Source organism: Ischnura elegans, chromosome 1, assembly GCF_921293095.1.
Source record: "Ischnura elegans chromosome 1, ioIscEleg1.1, whole genome shotgun sequence".
NCBI classification, from domain to species: domain Eukaryota; kingdom Metazoa; phylum Arthropoda; class Insecta; order Odonata; family Coenagrionidae; genus Ischnura; species Ischnura elegans.
In genome coordinates this window covers 63,144,876-63,162,663 of record NC_060246.1, presented here as the reverse complement: position 1 = coordinate 63,162,663, position 17,788 = coordinate 63,144,876, and the positions used below count along the sequence as shown (strand labels likewise).

General features: G+C 37.8%; 1 long non-coding RNA gene across 1 annotated transcript in view; it reads right to left on the bottom strand.

The window, feature by feature from the left end:
* Positions 1–2,966: 2,966 nt before the first annotated feature.
* The window catches only part of LOC124161831, a 47,154-nt gene continuing 32,332 nt past the window's right edge, over positions 2,967–17,788 (bottom strand). The window contains exon 2 of the long non-coding RNA XR_006865413.1: positions 2,967–4,780. This is a non-coding gene — a long non-coding RNA (uncharacterized LOC124161831). The remainder of the gene's footprint in view (positions 4,781–17,788) is intronic.

Below are 17,788 nucleotides of genomic sequence, written 5' to 3'. Positions count from 1 at the left end.
GAATGTTTTAGCAGCCGTTGAGTTGTGAGGAAAAAATTAGCCTGTGCCTACCCAAGTAACATTGACCGTTGGGCCTCGGTTGGGGAACCGTAGTCACGGTTGGCTCATTGTGGGTGGATATGCCTACCAAATTCCGCTGTTGGCCCAACGCAGATATTGTTCGTCGGCCCAACGAAACGGTTTATGCTGTTGGCCCAACGGAAATCCCCAACGATGGCCCTACGAAATGGATTATCATTGGGCCACCGTTGGGACATCATACCATTTCCTCAATTTCCGCCATGAGAGCTGCAAACAAAATTCCGACAAGATCTTCAACGTAGAGATGGGCGAAATTCCATTGTAATCGATTTATCGTATCAAATGATTATCGGATTGGTAGCATCTATTCATTAAAAAATAGGGATGGCATAATCGCTTGCTTTGACAGTCAGTGCTACCGACTATGTGCAGGCAGAATAATTATTTTAAGTTAATTTTTTAAGAATATATTATAAGATAATTTTTGGAAATTATGTATAACTCTTTTTTAAGTAATATTCTGCTAATTTTCTGGTGTTTTCAGATTGGTATTTGACATAAATGGTTCCAAGAAGCGGAGGCTTCTTTAATGCGACTTGTTAGTATATATATCCCGGAGGGCACATGAAAAATTGTAGACTTATAAGATCTGTCTGTTTCGAGTCTAACTTAACCGATGGAAGTTCGATATGGGCCGTGAATAAGCACGATGTATACCTCGATTGCATACGTTGCAGGATACGGTTCACATGTTTCCCTAGCAACCTAACAACCAAGACTTGTTTGGTTGTTAGGGCTTTGTCTTTGTGATAGCAGTTAAATAAAATAAGTCGAGTGCTTCTAACAAAAATAAGGCATTGACCTCATTTGGTAAGTCTTACAAAACTGGCATTCCTAAAATCATGTTACCTTAAACAGATAGTTTTGTGGAATTTTAAACTTTTCATCATTAATTTAGATAGATCGATATGTATATTTTTTCAGATTGTGGCATATCTAGTATAAGTGGAAGTTTTAATGAAAACAGTGTTTCAATGGACAAAGTGAGTGATTTAGACCTCTCTGAAGAGAATGAGATTGAATTTGTATGAGTAAACCTAAATAACAACTGCACAATTATTATTTTATGGAAAATACATCAACTATTATACTCAATCAGTGTTTCTGTGATTCCTATTAATATCCCTAAATCTTGCACTTATTAATCCAATTAAGTAAAATGGACTAAACTTAACAATTTCGTTGCCGAAGACCAGAGAATAGGAATTGTAAAGGCAATTGAATCAAATAACTCAGGGGTATACATCTTGCAGTGTGACATGTTTGAAATTAAGGAGGATTTCTTTGAATTACCTCTTAGAAGTGGTACCATTGGTATATTTGTAGTAAAAAAATAGTACCTGGATGCAAATTGCAGTCCACCCAGATTTTATCTAAGTGTGTTTTGTTGCCCAACAAAGAAGATGGACAGTTTTTGTGTGTGCCATATTGTTATATGGAAAGGTGCTGTTGAAATTTTCCTAATTTTGTCCTAATAAAAATTGTCCTAATTTGTGAAAATAAAAGTTGGGGACCTTCTGAACTGATATTGATTTTTTGTTTTCCACTTTTAACCACTGTAACCTTACTTTGTCCTATAGCATTGATTGTTGATGTATTTAATTTCATTTTGATTCTTAGGGAGTTAAAGGTAAAGATTCTATCTACCGGTATCGTATCAAGTGAGAAGGTAAATTAATTTAACTTTCATTCTATAAAAATGAGAAATTCCAGTAAAATATAGCTTTTGTTGGGAAACGGATGGCAGAATTTAAAAGGGCCAACGGTGTATCCTTGGAGAGGGGTTGGCCTCTGGTTGGGAATACAAAGGCCCGACTGTAATGCTCTGTTGGCCCATCGTTGGGGAATCGTTGGTTGGGATACGGTTGGCGAGGTGGCCAAATCATACCATGGGCCAACCGCTGTGTCCCACCATCTGCCAACAGAGGGCCAACCAAAAATGTTACTTGGGTAATATCTGTGGTGAATATTGTTTAACCCTTTCACTACTAATGATGAAAATATGAGGTAGGACGTTTCTTGACCTGGGAGACGAAAGCAGCAAATTTTCGTCAGAGATTTTTCTATGTAGGAGAACGAATGCCGAAAATATATGTTTTCTTACTCTCCCTCTTATATGATGGTCGTGGGTTTGGGAAGTCTTTGTTTTGGGACCCAAGGAAGTGGGACTTAGGCCGTACCCTTGAGATGCAGGAACAGGTAGCCGGACCCCTCGTCTTATACTACCCCTCTTTGTGGCAAGGGTCAGGCAATTGTTTATTCAGTCAGTTTTTGTAATAAATATTTGTTACTTTCTCAAAAAATGTAAACTAAGAATTGAATTCTTTGTCTTTTGAGCAGCGTTTACAATTTTTAAAGGATTTTATGATCAATTACAATCAATCAGAACAATTTTACAATCAATATTAGCTTATATCGCGATTTCAGTATAAACATGAACATGGAAATTGTTGCTGCATTAAATGCATTAATATTGACGCAGAGCTTCATTCAAAATTTGACGATTCTCAGAATAAAAAAAAGAAATCCAATTCAAAGTCTGCAATTTATGAGCAAGCCACAGTTATCTATATAGCTAATTCACATAAACAAAGCATGATTGACCACGAACCAATGCCGCTGGTAGAGTTATAAACCCTGAAAGGAGGGAGCCCAACTACCCTCGAAGTCCAAGATAATGTGAAGTCCCTGCTAGGAAGGGTCGGAAAAGGTTGGTGCTGAAAGTGGGTGATTATCTGCGAGACCCTTCTTAACGAATCTCCTGCAAAAATGCTCCATACAGAGGGAATGGAAGAGTCTCTTTGGGCTCAGTACAGCAGTCATGCTAAAGAGAGAACTCCACCGTCTTAAGAAAAATACTTCAGGAAATAAGATACATTGGAAAATTTCATGTTAAAACAATATATTTCAATCAATAAAAACATTTTCAAAATGGATATCACTTCAAGCAAAGTAACTGTTTGATGAAATTGTGATTCTATTTAAATTATTACATTATTGGTCACATATGAAGGTTTAACAGGTACCTACATTTCAGTGATGTAATGATGTGTATATTTAACTTAAAATTCTGGAATGTACTGTTTCATGGTGTATCTTATGTTCATTGTACATCAAATGCCAAATTTTTAACCAACAGCCAAAAATATCAATCAAACTTTAGAATGAACTTGCATAATTTGCATTACATGAAATTTTTGAATTACATTCTGCTTTTCTTGATATGGTATCCTTATAAAACATTCTATGATAAGTTTTATATTACACTTTTGTGAGTTAACCTTTTCCATTTTATCCATGAAATATCATGACAAATACTTCTACAATAATGCATGCCAAAATATGTAACAATTTTCTGCATATTAAACATGTACACAGGACAAAGTGAACACTCTTATTTAGTATTAAATTTTAATGAAAAATCAAAGATTGATGTGATGATTAAATTATGTACACTACATGGGATGATTTTCAAATTTTCCTTTCATGCATGGAAACTGAAGAAGGTGAATTCGAAATTATTGTTTAAGGCCATCGAAGTTCAAAGGAATTCCCTTTTTAATTTGCTTTCCTGCCCTTCATTACTAAAAAGGCCCGTGCAGTAGGCTTTTCAATTTGGGTAATATTTTGGTTTAAACATTTCATTAATGTAAATATCCTTTTGAACGCAGAAGACCTATAACACCAATTTTTCACCACTTTATGTCCATACACCATGAAGTGATAGCTGTACTTTTCTTGAATTCAAAAGCAGTTCTCAGTGGGAAGTCTTGAATTGTTTTTGATATGAAGTAGTCTTGGCAATGTCTGGTCCTCACCTATTGAATTATCTAACTGTGAAGCTCTTCTTTGGTTGCCTTTAAAGTTTTTAGTTCTTTTGTACATGAATGAAACTGTTTATCATAGGAAGAGATATCGTAACCGAAGCATCTTGATTTTGGTGCATATCAAGTTCTGATGGGAAATCATTCTTGAAGGCTTCTTTAAGGAGGAGCCTCCACTTTCATAGGATAGGCACTGAAAAATAGCAAAGAAATAATTAATGTCTTTTAAGTATAGTTACTATTATGTTGAATATCCTCATAATTATATGAAGGACTTCGTTCAGTATCACTAAATGCGTGATTTTGATATTTCCTTCAAAATTATGAGTTGATATTACCTTGACTTTAAATACTTTTTATTAGAAGCATCGGAGGTGTTTATGCCAGTTCACTGAAAAATGCTAATTTTTCCTCCGAGTACTTCATTATAATTTGATTTATTTTAATCCCTCGAAGAATATTTCTTATTACAGGAATTAACCAAATAGTTCATTGGCTACAATTAACCTACCTCTGACTTGTAGTCCATGGAAATAACTGATGTGACCATTCAAAAAACACTACGACCCTAATGAACTATTTGGTTAATTTTGCCTTTTAATTTTGATTGGAATTGGGCATGCAATAATACATGCTTATTTAATAAAAGGATACTGTTGGTGCAAAATATGAATGCATCAATGTTTCGCTGGTGATATTCATTATGTTATTATATCCATTTTCACCATCCTGGAGTTATCATATATTTCTTTTTCATTACAATGCCATCAGATTCTTTTATGGCCTTGGGCAAAGTTCTTCAACAATTCATCTTATTTCAAATTCATATTGTATAGTGTCTCCATTTTCCTTGCCTTGTTTATTAATTTTTATTCCTGCAAGAAAAGAGAATACAGTAATAGGTTAATTTGCCAAAGTTGATACCAGTGTAATATTTTGATTGCCTATTAAGGATCATGCATGGTCAAGGATAAGTTTACATTTCAAATCTCTTTTTATATTCGTAATAAAAAGCAACATTTAAATTAATTGTTATGTTAATATGAATTATATGAATTTTATGTCAATTAGTGCCTCCATTTGTGAGGACAGGTGCTTGACTGTAAAGCCTCCTTTGTAGACATTATGAAGAGATTTATATCTTGAGGGGAAAGAATGGGGACTTCCTATGCATGTTTCTGGTCTGTGGGTGATTAGAGATGCATTTTTTTGATGTTATGAATTATCATTTTCTTTTATTCAGTGAATTCCTCTTTTTTTCTAGGGCACTTAATTAGAAAGTTTTTATTGCTTTGTGCATTGAAGATTTTTCTCTTTCATCTCAAATTAAATTTTACAGCATTATGGGGTGAGGTATATTGAGCTTTTTCCTTAAATATGTATGAGCACACACAGCAATATGGATATACAGTAGATTCCGGTTAATTGGGACACATCGGGACAGGTACACTTTTCCCCAATTAAGCGGCTGCCACAATAAAGCGAACTATCCCTTATATGGGCATATATAAGTATTGAAATGATATAGAAGGAAGACTGAAGAATGTTTATAATGCTAACAACATTTATTAAACTATTAATTAATTAGTTGAGAAAATATGATTCGTAAACATTTCATTTACTATAAACATTTGGGTACTTTTCAAATTGTATCTTCTCGTCCGAGGAATTCGTCTAATGTACTCTGCTGCATTCTCATCATCCTCAATGCAGGAACAAAGTCGGCACAGATATCCAATGACGACATTGGGCTACCTTCTTTGCCCTCTTGCATGAAGAAGAGGCTTAACCTCTCAATGAACTTTCTTGCATCCTGAGCTGTCTCTCGGCTACACTTAGGTGCAATTTCATCTCCATCTCTATCCTCATCTTCAGCTTCACCCTGTTGCCTGCATAATATGGTTTTAACTATATAATCTTCACAGTATTCATTGGTGCCACAGCAGTCCAAATTATATTCGATATTGTATGTAACATTACTATATGCACTGCTGTCTCCTTTTAGAGGAATTCATTGTAACAGAGGTGTGGCTCATGCTCCTATTGGAACGTTATATTTGCATCATTGCAGAATCCCATTTTCTATACTTTCCTGGAAACCTAATCTGGGAATTCAGGGAATTTCATTGTGTTTGGAAAGTCCTGGACAATCAGGTAAAATGATGGATAAGTCAGGAAAATGAAGTCAAGTGGTGAGTTTACCTTATTTTCTATCACTTTGGTATATCTTTCATGATTGAACTCAGTGGTGGAATGAGGGGAGGATGGCCATCCCTGTGATTCTGGACATATTGAAAAGGTGGCTCTACTGGTTGTGGTGAAAGCTTTTACTTAACCAACTAAACAATCAATATATTATAGTTATTGATAAAATTTTAAAAGCCACTTGCCCATGCATATCAGGCCTCAGGCACATAATCACTAATTGTAAGAGTTATTGCATACCACCAAGGAAGTGCAGAAAGATATGAACCCCTTATCCCCTAAAACAAAATTAATCCTCTCTACTTAAATGATCCATTTTCACTTTGTCACCAAGGTGATGGTTCATAACTGTTAGCAATTATTTTTATATTATGATTTTATGAGCTTTGTTTTAAGGTTAACATGTAACTTCAGTTAATGGCCAGGGGCGATCTGGAGTGATTGGGGGTCCTTGTTTGGGGCTCATGATGGGGTCCTCCTTCCCGGGGAATTCTGGACTCCTTCTTCGGAAAATTTTATGGAATTGCATGCCCGAAAATGGATTTGACGCTATTCTGGCTTAAAAGTTAGATAAAAGTTAATAAAATTTTGAAATAGTGGAAAGTTTGAAATGAACGAATGAAAAACTTAGCATTTTTTTAGAAAAAGTACTATAAACAGTGAGAATTTCACAGCTAGTAAAATTTTAATATGTATTATGGTTTTATTAGGTATCTGTTTAGAGAAATGTCTTCCTTGAAACTGCACTGAAATGTGAAAAACCACTAAAATAAACCTTTCGAATAACTCTTGAGGAAAGCATCGGGTTTTATCATCTGACACATTAATTTTTTTCTTTATATTTTTTCACTATGTTTTAAATAAAACAACCTATGAAAACGTAGAATTTTTTAATTGCAAAAAAAAGTTCCAATAATAAATAAGTTTTATTTTATTACACCTTTTGAATATGCTTCACGATGGACGCAAGCTTTGTGGGGGCCTTCTAAGCTCAGAACCCTCAGCGATTGCCGACCAGTCGACCTGGCCGCCCCTATTAACGACATTCCATCATGTGCGAAAGTGAATTAGTGCATAATTTCTAGTATTCTTAAAAACATTGAAGTAGTTATGATATTCTGGAAAAGTCTGGGAACTCCAGTCTAATATTTGAGTTGCCGCCTCGCTGCCTGCCAGAAATAAAATTTTTGGTGAAATAAACTATACTGGTAACTATTGGGCCCCAAGATGTTTAAACAGTGTGACTTGTAGACAATTTCATCATTAGACTCAGTACTCCTCTAATTGTATTGCTAAGAGCCAAGTCAGGCGTCCTTCCGCGGAGCCTGTTGTTTCCTGCCACACCCCCCTCCCCTACACTGCCGGACTTAGCGTCACTCAGATACCTCCTGCGCTGAATGATAACTTGCCCAAATGGTTGTCCTCGGTACAGTTGTAGTTCGTATACGAAATGCCGCAGGTCAATTGGAGCCAATTAGGGTTCTCTTAAGGCCGTTTATCACGGAATTGCGCATTCTGACGTACGTGCGAGGGCGCAATCAAAATTGCGTCGTGTAAAGCGGTGAATTCCTAGAAAACATGCGAGAATGCGTGGATGCGAGACGGCAAAATAGCCCCTGTTCTAATTTCGTACATGCATTCGCGCAATTCCACGCCATTTATGGAAATTAATGCAGCTCTTACCTGCGCGATTCCGTGCCCCGTGTAAAACGGCCTTAAAATTGTGGATCACAGGTCACTGCCACTGCACCCGCTGCGGTTAACCGGCTGATATTGCCAAAGTCAGCTTACATGGGGTCTTTTTATGGGTTACCTCACATTCCCCTCAGCGGCCTAAAGGATGTGTATGCATCAGTCTTTTACCCAGACATGCTTCGTACCCAGTCTGGAAGACTATAGCCGTCATTCTTCTTCATTTGACGAAAGATTCTCCAGTACCGTTACTGGATCCCTTACGAGAACGTTTTTCTCATCTGTTACTTACTTACGGATAGCTCTTACGATTCGCCCTCACGGATTGACTTAATTTGAGGAGATCTTCTCCCAAAGGCTTCTTTTGGTGGGTGGAAGGCATTTGCTAATTGTGATCTAACTGCCTTTTATATCATTTTTGGATGGATTTTAATGGGTAGCTTATAAACGACGTGCTCAATTTACTCCCTCCAGGTATCATGTACAACCTGTGAGGAAATGCCTATCGCGAATCAAATAAAGCGTTTTTGGGAATTATAAGAAAAGCTTAGTGAGCCAAGTCAAAATCCTGAGGATCGAAAATGTGAAGTAATATTCTTGCAAACCCATAACAGGGATGTTACGGTGAGATACACGTTGTCGTTATCTTTCAGAAACTTCCCTCCTCTTTTAGGTAACTCAGAAGCTCAAGTGTAGAGGTGGTTGAGTTTGGAGACAAAACTGCGTCGGAAGCCTCAGTTAAAAGATGAATATCGCTGTTTTTGTCGGAATACGAATGCCTTTCGCACTTTTACCCAGCCGAAATCAAGAATGACGCTTACTGTATTCCCCATTATTCTGTGACTAAATCAACGCCTAAAGCTTCGAAATTATGGGTTGTAATTGACGCGACTGCGCGTTCTTCCATGGGCATCTCATTAAATGATGTGCTCCTCGCGGGTCTTAGACTCATAAGGGATATCATCGACATCTTAATTGCGTTTAGAATTCACGAAAAGGCGCGTTTACAGCGGACATCGCAAAGATATATCGCTAAATTCAAATTAACCCCGATCATCGGGGGTTTACACACATCATAAAGCGAGAAAATTCCAGTGATTCTATGATGGAATTAGAATATAAAACAATCACCTATGTGGTGATTTCTTCTCAATTTTTGGCTATTCGCTTTCTCCATCAACTAGCCCAGCCTAGAAATAGTGGCTTCCTTATCCAGCCCAGCATTTCTCTCTGCTTTTTAGCGCTTTATTTCCTGTTGGGGCATTCCTTCAGTTATATATATATTCTGACTGTGGCACCAACTTCGTTGGAGCAGATACATTTATGTCAGTATTATATCATTATATTAGGTTCAATTCGCGTATTGAAGCGATGTTCTGTTTCTCCATAATCGGGGATCATTTGGAAAGTTAACCCCCTTTCAGCTCCTCATTTTGGGGGATTGTGGGAAGTAGGGATAAAGTATGTCTTCGTAAAGTACTGTCTAAGTCTAAGTAGTACTACCTTCTTAGGGAGGTTCAGGGACAAATTCTGAATTTTAAGGAGCTATATTCATTGTTTTGTAAAATTGAGGCAATACCAAGTACTATTACGACCCGGTCGCCTGACCCCCCGGAAGTAGATTGTTTAACTCCGAGTCATTTTTGTAATTGGCCAGGCAGTGATAGCATTGCTAGAAAACAATAATGATGAAATTCCTCTTCCTACTAGTTGGAGGCTCATGGAGCAAATTATTGTAAATTTTCTGCGGCGTTTGTTTTGAGAATATTTGCACACGTTGCCACAACGCGCCGACTGGTTATAAGGGCTCTCCTTACGTCAGTCTTGGAAACCGTCTCCTCATTCGGGAAGGAAATAATCCTTCAAAATGGAGAATTGGTCGCATAGTCAAGCTCATGGTCCTTATAAGCTATTCCCCAATTCTGAGGGGGTTGTTCGAGTGGTCGACTTAAAAACAGCTTCTGGTCTCATAAATCGGCCAGTCGTTAAATACCTTAGCACACTACGGGCTACAAATTATTTTTTGCGAGTTTCTGTCCAGTGTTCCTAGCTGGATTGGTTTATTTTTTGTTATTGATTCGGATGAATCGGAGGCTTTCTACCAGTTGGCGGGATGTTGGCACCTCTCGGGAGGTAGGCTTTTAATTTCCCGACCATAATTACTCTACACTACTACTCTATCGTAATATAAACTACGTTCCTGACCTTCGCTATTTTAAAATACCGTATCTCCTTCCTTGGGCGCAATCCGATCGCCTTCTGGTCATTCTTGACTTTTGAATGTCTCGAGATTTTTCGTCTGCTTGGGACACCGTTTAAGGTGAAGGAGAGACAGCTCGGTGTGCAAAACGCCTTTGGCCAGGCAAGTCAGCCGTTGGCCTTGGACGAGCCGTTGGACGAGCGCCTGTCACCATCGCAAGGTAAGCGCCTACGTCAAGGGCACTGCATACAGGAGGCCATATTCCATCATACAGAAGGTTGATTTCTGTTGCCACTTCGATGGAATTTTAATCGGTTTTCAAAAATGTCCGCGGCGCGGTGATGAGTGCAATGTGATCCTTTGTATTCCAATATTTTGCATTTTATGTTGTGAGGAATACCATTGAAAAATTATGAATTTGATAGATCACATCATCATTTATATAACTTTCGGTTGAAACATTAATTAAACCTTATTTCCCCGTGAAACTTGGATCACTTTGTCCGTCAGCGAGTGGCGGCTTTTTTAAACCCATTAAAATGCGCGGTGCGTGGCAACAATTTAGAGACCGACTTGAGGATCCTCTTTTGTAATATTCGTGGCCTTCATCCTCGTACTCTCTTTTACTCTCGTTTTTACTAGCCTTTACTCTCGTTACGATTTCGTCTCTTCCCATCACCTTTCCTCCTGGTTTCTTATATCTTGCATCTGGCTTGTATAGGTGTGCCTCCCATTTTATTTTTCGGAGTGTCAGTGAACAGTGGTGTGAATACAATTGCATTCAGTCCTCTTGAGCGACCTTTAAATGGTAACGAAATGACCTGATTTTTCTAGCATATCGATTTCACTCCTCATAGCATATTTTGAGAAGTTAAAATCACAAATCCGAAATATGTCAACTATCTACCTCTCACCCCTAATAAGTTGTCCACTATGCGGAAGTAATTCAGGGATGGCAAGTGAAACGAAGCGAAAATGTTTCGTATCGACCCGGAGCGAAACTGGGTTTAGTTTCGTTCCCGCATAAAATTAAAATCACCAAGGAGTTTGGTTTCGATCCGGGACGAAACTTTACTCCCGAAAACGAAACTAAATTAATCGAAACTCCGCTGTTCATAGTTAAGTTTAGATCCCAGAAGTTGAGTGGAGGGGGAAAAGGGAATAATTTCGACCCATTTCATGACAGACCTTAGCGTGCTATTTTGCCTTCATCGTTCTCATGTTTGTGGTCAAAATATGAATGCCACATGCATCTAGTGACGGTAGGCCGAACCTCTACTTCATTCAATCATACTTCGTAATCAGTGAGTGGGTCGAAACTAAACCATTCGAAGGTGAAGCACGTGGTCTCTCCGATGCGCAACATTGTCAGTGTTTCGCTTCGTCCCAGATATTTAGTTTAGTTTCGACCCGAAGTACTTTTGATTCCGATTTCGTTTCGACCCTGAGTTTAGCTCCCCAGATACATTTCGTTTCATTTCTACATTTCGCTCCCGGGCAGGGGCGCCGACTTCTAAAAAATATTGGGGGGGCCCATATCGGAGGTCTTGCCCCAGGAAGATGTTAAATTGAAAGTGTGTAGCAGCACCGAAACACTACCATGATTCACACCACTTGATTCAGTTAACCTGCTTAACCTTACCATTATTAGTTTCAGCACTCATTGTTGAATTTATTTTAAAAGGCAACTATCGTCAAGCATGGGAAATAAAAATCACCAATATATTTTTGTGATTTCACAAAGCATAATATAACTTAATTATTTTCTTGAATTATTGAGGGGGCTCCGCCCCCCCAAACGAATCTTTGAGGGGGCTCGGGCCCCATTAAGTCGGCGCCACTGCTCCCGGGAACGAAACTATTGAAAGTTTACTGGTTTTGACTTTCGTTTAGTTTCACTTACCATCCCTCAAGTAATTGGTGCCCAGTGATGTAACTAAGGCTCTGATTAACTGGTCGATATAAGGGGAGAGGTATGCTGATTTTCGAATGGATAGTATAGGAATTCGTTTTTTTCCGTGGGTGAGAAAGGACTAATAAAAATTAAGCTTCAACAGAAAAAACTCCTGTAATGTATGTATAGGTATGTTGGCGAGTACTCTTCTTATGGCTGGGGTATTATCATGCGCTATTGGGCTGCTTGCGGGATAGAAATAGACCGATGGGTAAATTCTTAAGCCTTCACACAATTTATTGTTGCTTGTGGTGCCTTTAAAGATCGGAAAATTTGAGTCACTAGCCCTTTTTCCCATGATCCGACACGTCTCTGGTAGGTGACATCCTCCTCCTACAGGATCTTTCTTTACTCTCTTCTGGCACAGCAGTGAAGAGTTCGCGGAGATTCCGCCGGAGATCGAAAGATGGCCGCGTCGAGGCTACCTCGCCCTCTTTTCTTCTCCTCTCGGAAAATTCGTGCTCCTTCAATGCTTATTAAGCTAATTGAGTTTGCCTCAACTCCGCGTGAGTCGCAGACTTTGCGGTTTACGCCCAGGAAGCTGTCCAAATAGGAATCCGCGGAGGGGGAAGGATACGTCGGAGAAGAGTTGAGTGGGAGAGGGGAGAGAGGAATTTAAGGGATCAGGATATGTGTATGAGAGGGGAGTGGGAAATGAGGGAGGAGGGTGTTGGTTGGAGGTAGGGGGAAAGGCGGTGGAACGGTGCAGGAGGATAAAAATGAACGTATTCATCCGTGCACGGCCACGGGCTTCGTTTCAATTAACGAAATTGCTTCTCTGGGAGCGCAAAATAAGAATGTTGCGAGAGAGAGAATTTCATTTTTGCATTTTATGTTTGTGTTTCTTATCGCTAACGCTAGATTCAATGAGGAGCAATGTATTTTCCTGAGGAAGTCCTCCACTGTGACGCCGTTATCTTTCAGAGCTGCGGGCGTATACGATCGCCTCCACCCTTCGATCAGGGATTCCCATTTCGTATGCCTAAAAACTACCTCAGAGTGCGTTAGATGGCCCGCATGAAAGGTAAATACCGAGGGAATGTACAATTTTATTTTAAATTACTACTTTTCCTTATCATAACAGTGTATTTTTTTATTTGGAGTCTTCTTTTTGCTATCTACTCAAAATTACAGTGAATTTCTGGTTTGAGTGTATTTATACTTTCATAGTTACTGATGTATTTTTCTTTTTCTAGATGGGTTTAATTTTATGCCTTGAAAATTTCCGTGAATGGAATTAATTCATCATAAACGATATAGTTTGTAGTTTGCAATAATCAGCCAAGTATGGGCGTGTTTTTCGAATTACAGTTCTTCATTCAAAGATAGGGAAAGTACGCCTCTTTTCTGCCATGGAGAGACTACCCTTACAATTAGTGGATGTGGTGAAGGTAGGTACCCATTTCATTGCAGTTTCGAAGTATTTGTGATTCATTTGACATCTAATCTAATTTAGTTGCTGTGGTGGATCAGAATTTTAAAAAAATCCTCTTGGAGCATGCACCCATCAAATTCAGTGCTTTTGCAACTACAGTGGGTGTACCGTACAATGAATAACATTTGATCATAAATATTGTCGTGTCCTCTCATGGGCGACTCAGACTAGGGATTTTGACTGACGCTGAGGGATTCCGGACTGCGAATGTGGTCCTCTCGGAGGGACAGTATCGATGAGAAATGAAAGATACGGAGTTTGCCGCAAGGAGTGTATTTTGAGACTGTTGGTTGTTGAACAAGAGTGATCTCCTCCCTCGGCTACTCCGGGTCAATCGTAGAGCTTCCTTTCCACGGCCCTGTGGGCGCCCGCTACGCGGATCCCGACTCTTGACGAAATGACCTCGAGTGAATGATGCGTGCAGTTTTTAAGGTATCGCGGCATCCGACCACCCCCCCCCCCACCCTCCGTGCGTTCTAGAACTTTCCACTCTTTTGGTGCGCCATTCTTTTCTGAAAAGTGCAAACGCACCGGCAATCAAAAGTGCGATTCCCATTCTCACCAAAATCAGCATAGTACGGGCACCGTGGCTTTCCTTTCATAGAAGCGCACACGCACCGTCTATCAAAAATGCATTCCCCACTATCAGCACAATCAGCACCGCGCAGGCATAAAGGAAAGTTCAAGAGACTCACGCAAAAAAGGTGAATAAGACGGATGCAGAGGACGCATTGACTGGAAATGGAATCGACCAAAAGAATAGGCACGCCTCAACAAAAGGAGTGTGAGAACTTAATCGAAAGAAAAACGAAGTCGGGATGTAACAATATCCTTAGATATTAGTCCAGGAGATGAAGCACTTTGGCTTGCAATTTTTTCAAACTGGATGGATTTATTTGAAATTTTGACAGTAGGTAGGAAATATTCCAAGGATCAAAATCTATATCATGCCGACGCCACAGTGGTCTGAAATCGGAAAAGCCGGACAAAAGTCCAAAATGGCTTTTTTTGAGATAGAGACTTAAAACTTCGCATAAATACTCATAAATGATGGCTGATAATGGATTTGTATGCCATTTAACATAAATTTGATCCGTTGCTGAGGTACAGCACCTCAAACATAACCAATTTTTCAAAAACGCGCGCGATCTCGTTTTTCTAAGAAAATCTTTGAACTTAAGCAGATGGTGTTGCAGTTGTATGATTTTTATGGAATAAAAAAACACAATTCCTTTAGTCAGATGCTTTGGCTATATCGTATGATTTTTGAAGATTTTGGTTCAAATCTGCATGGTTTCACAATATAAAATGGCGCACCCATTTTTCGCGTGAAATTTTAAATAAAGTAGACATTATCTTTCGTTTACGAAATATGGTAAACGGGAAATTTAAATCACAGTGTGAAGTAGACATTTCTTTAGAATACTGCGAAGAAATCTTGGAAAAAAGTTTGCGACCAAGGAAATGAGAGCGATTTTTCGATCGCGCGTCAAGTCTGAGCTACGCAACGCGGGACCCTGAGGCTCGGTAACATCGGTCGATCTATCAAGTTTTTGTCAGAATTAATTCTTGAAAATCGTCATTTGAAGCATGGCACATATTTTGTATTGACCTAAAACACTTTTATCAGGATAATGTATCGATCGACTTGACCGTTTAACGCATTACTCTGGTGAAAATGGTAAGGATTAGATTTTTGTCCGAACCATTCTGTTTAAGAAGTATGCTTCGGATATTCAAGTATTGTTAAGAGATTAAGTCGGCATACGGAAGAAGGAGAGTATTTATGCTAAGTTTTAAGTCTCTATCTCAAAAAAAGCCATTTTGGACTTTTGTCCGGCTTTTTCCGATTTCAGACAACTGTGCGACGGGCGCTTTTAGTCAGGGGGTGGTTTCCACCCCATCTCGGAGTTGGAAATTTTTTATTGTATTTTGACCATAGAAATCGACGGGAAAACGAATTATGAGCAGAAAATGTTCTTTGCATTTTTTTCGTAACATTAATATTTTTCGAATTATTCGCGATTGGAAGTTAAGAGTTTTTCATAGAAAAAAATCGTTTTTTATTGGTTTTTGCAAATAACGTGAAAAATATGCATTTATCAAGAAAACTATAAATTATAAAATTGTAGCTTATAAAACAACAAAAAATTCTTTTTTTATGTCTCCTTGGCACCACTAGAATCGATATACGGCTTGTTAATAACTAGCTTTTGTTTGTTAAACGCCATATTTTAGATATATTACAAGTCAAATAGCGGGAAAATATGTATTTTTCGGGAAAATTTAAAAAAATATCTTTTCATTTTTTAAAAAACCTTTCTTTAGAAACATAACAGAATTCTTCAGCATGAATTTGAGTGAGTGATGATAAAAATAATGTCAGTCTTTACTTTTTTCTACGGAAATATCAGTGAAAACAGCGACCGAATTATCACCCTAGCTAAAATTGATCGTATTCCTATCGTATTCCTATTATTTATCAATAAATAATAAAATTTTCATCAATTTAAAGTCATAATTTTTGAAAAAATTGGATCTAATAGTGAAAAACGATTTTCTACCATTTCGTAAAAAATAGCTCCAAAGATAGTGAAGATACGAAAACATTCTGCATTAAAAATTGAGGCTACTATAATTTAATACATTTTATTTGTTTACATTTCCTGTAGAATAAATGCTTTGAGAAATATGGCCGTTTAAAGTCTCTATTTACAAGCTAGCAGCACCTTATTTTAGCTCTTTAAACTCGCCGCCTTTCAAAACTAAGGCATTCAAAGGAATTAATTTTACATAGCCTCTCAGGAATGAAAACAACCTAAAAAATTTTTTCAATAAAGTAATTATCATCAAAAACCAAGGAACTATGTTTAAAAAACTAATAAACTTTTTTGGAAAATTTCGAAAAACACAATTCAGAGCATCATAATCCACATTATCGTGTATACTTTGTGTGCTACACGTTCGGCACTGACGTAAACACTCAAATTTACCCCAAAATAAACACGCATATCCATAATTTGTCTATAAACACAAATGCATGTGTGTATATTTGCGCTCGCATGCGTGTAGCGTGTGCGCATGCGTGCTGCGGAAAGACTGGGCGCTATGCAGTATCTGTTATATCGTCTTATATGTAATGTATTCATAAATATTCATTTGGCTGTGTACCATTGGACCCCATTAAAATGAACAAACTGGCTGAAGAAAAGTGCAATATTGCAATTCTCTTTCTTCTGTGTGCTCTAGTGAGGATTGTCTTGTATTAGAAGAAGACGAGGATGACGACGATGACGACTATATAAATGAAGATGATAAAAAATTGTTTTTATCTGTGCTTAGATGAGTTTTACTTTTGTATGTGTATATAAATATTTAGTGTATTTTTATGTAAATTATCTTTTGTGTATAATTTTAGTTTTTTCCTATTTATACTCATCAAAGTAGTTTGCAAACATTGTAATGTTACATAGGGTGGTTTTTTATCGCTGAAAAAGTACATATCTATAGCAAAAATAATCTGAAATTAAACATCTGTGACGGATTATTAGTTTTTTAGGGTAAATAATTTTTTTACATTAACGCCCAATAAGGGTTGAATTTTAAGGGTTAAAATATTCTGAAATTATGTTTCGAAGCATAAAACAATCATTATTCAACTAATCCAAACTAAATTTAACCCATATAAAACTTTTAAATGTAGATTTTTTAACTTTTAGGGGTAGCTATCACCCATAAAAAATAAAAAGCGTTGCAAATACTTGAATATTGTAAGGTTATGATTATCAAATGATTTACATATTGAAAGAATGACATCGCACAGTAATCGGTCCAATGCGATATTCTATGGAGACGAGGGCGTTATGTCTCACACCATTCTTTGCAGCTAGCGAGAAAATATTACCGCATTTTATATGCTACCGATTTTCGTTACCAAGATATAAGAGAAAATTGGAGCTTCTTTTTGTTGCAGTAATCTATTGATCGCTTTATTTTTTAAAATGTCAATACAGATTGTTAATGACCGCCGAATTCTTTACCGGGATATACATATTACAACTATCTAACCGATTATTATCCAAAAGAGGAGACAATGAAACAGCAGTTATATTTAAAAGTAGTTTAGACCGTATCATACGCTGTATCATGGCAGATGGCCAATTATATGGATCGCTCTGAAGTGTATTTACGTATTATTACCCAATTTCCTATTCGATTTTTCAGGGTATATTTACAGTGAGACGTCAGTATTGGTTTTCTCATTGCTCCTGAATAGCATCCCTTCCTAATCGTTTAAGGGTGACATTTAGTCTAAAATAAAGAGCCTACATTAGGAAAAATTCATCCAGAGGACTCAAAATTGAGCGTGAAATTCTCATCACCACGATTTCCACGAG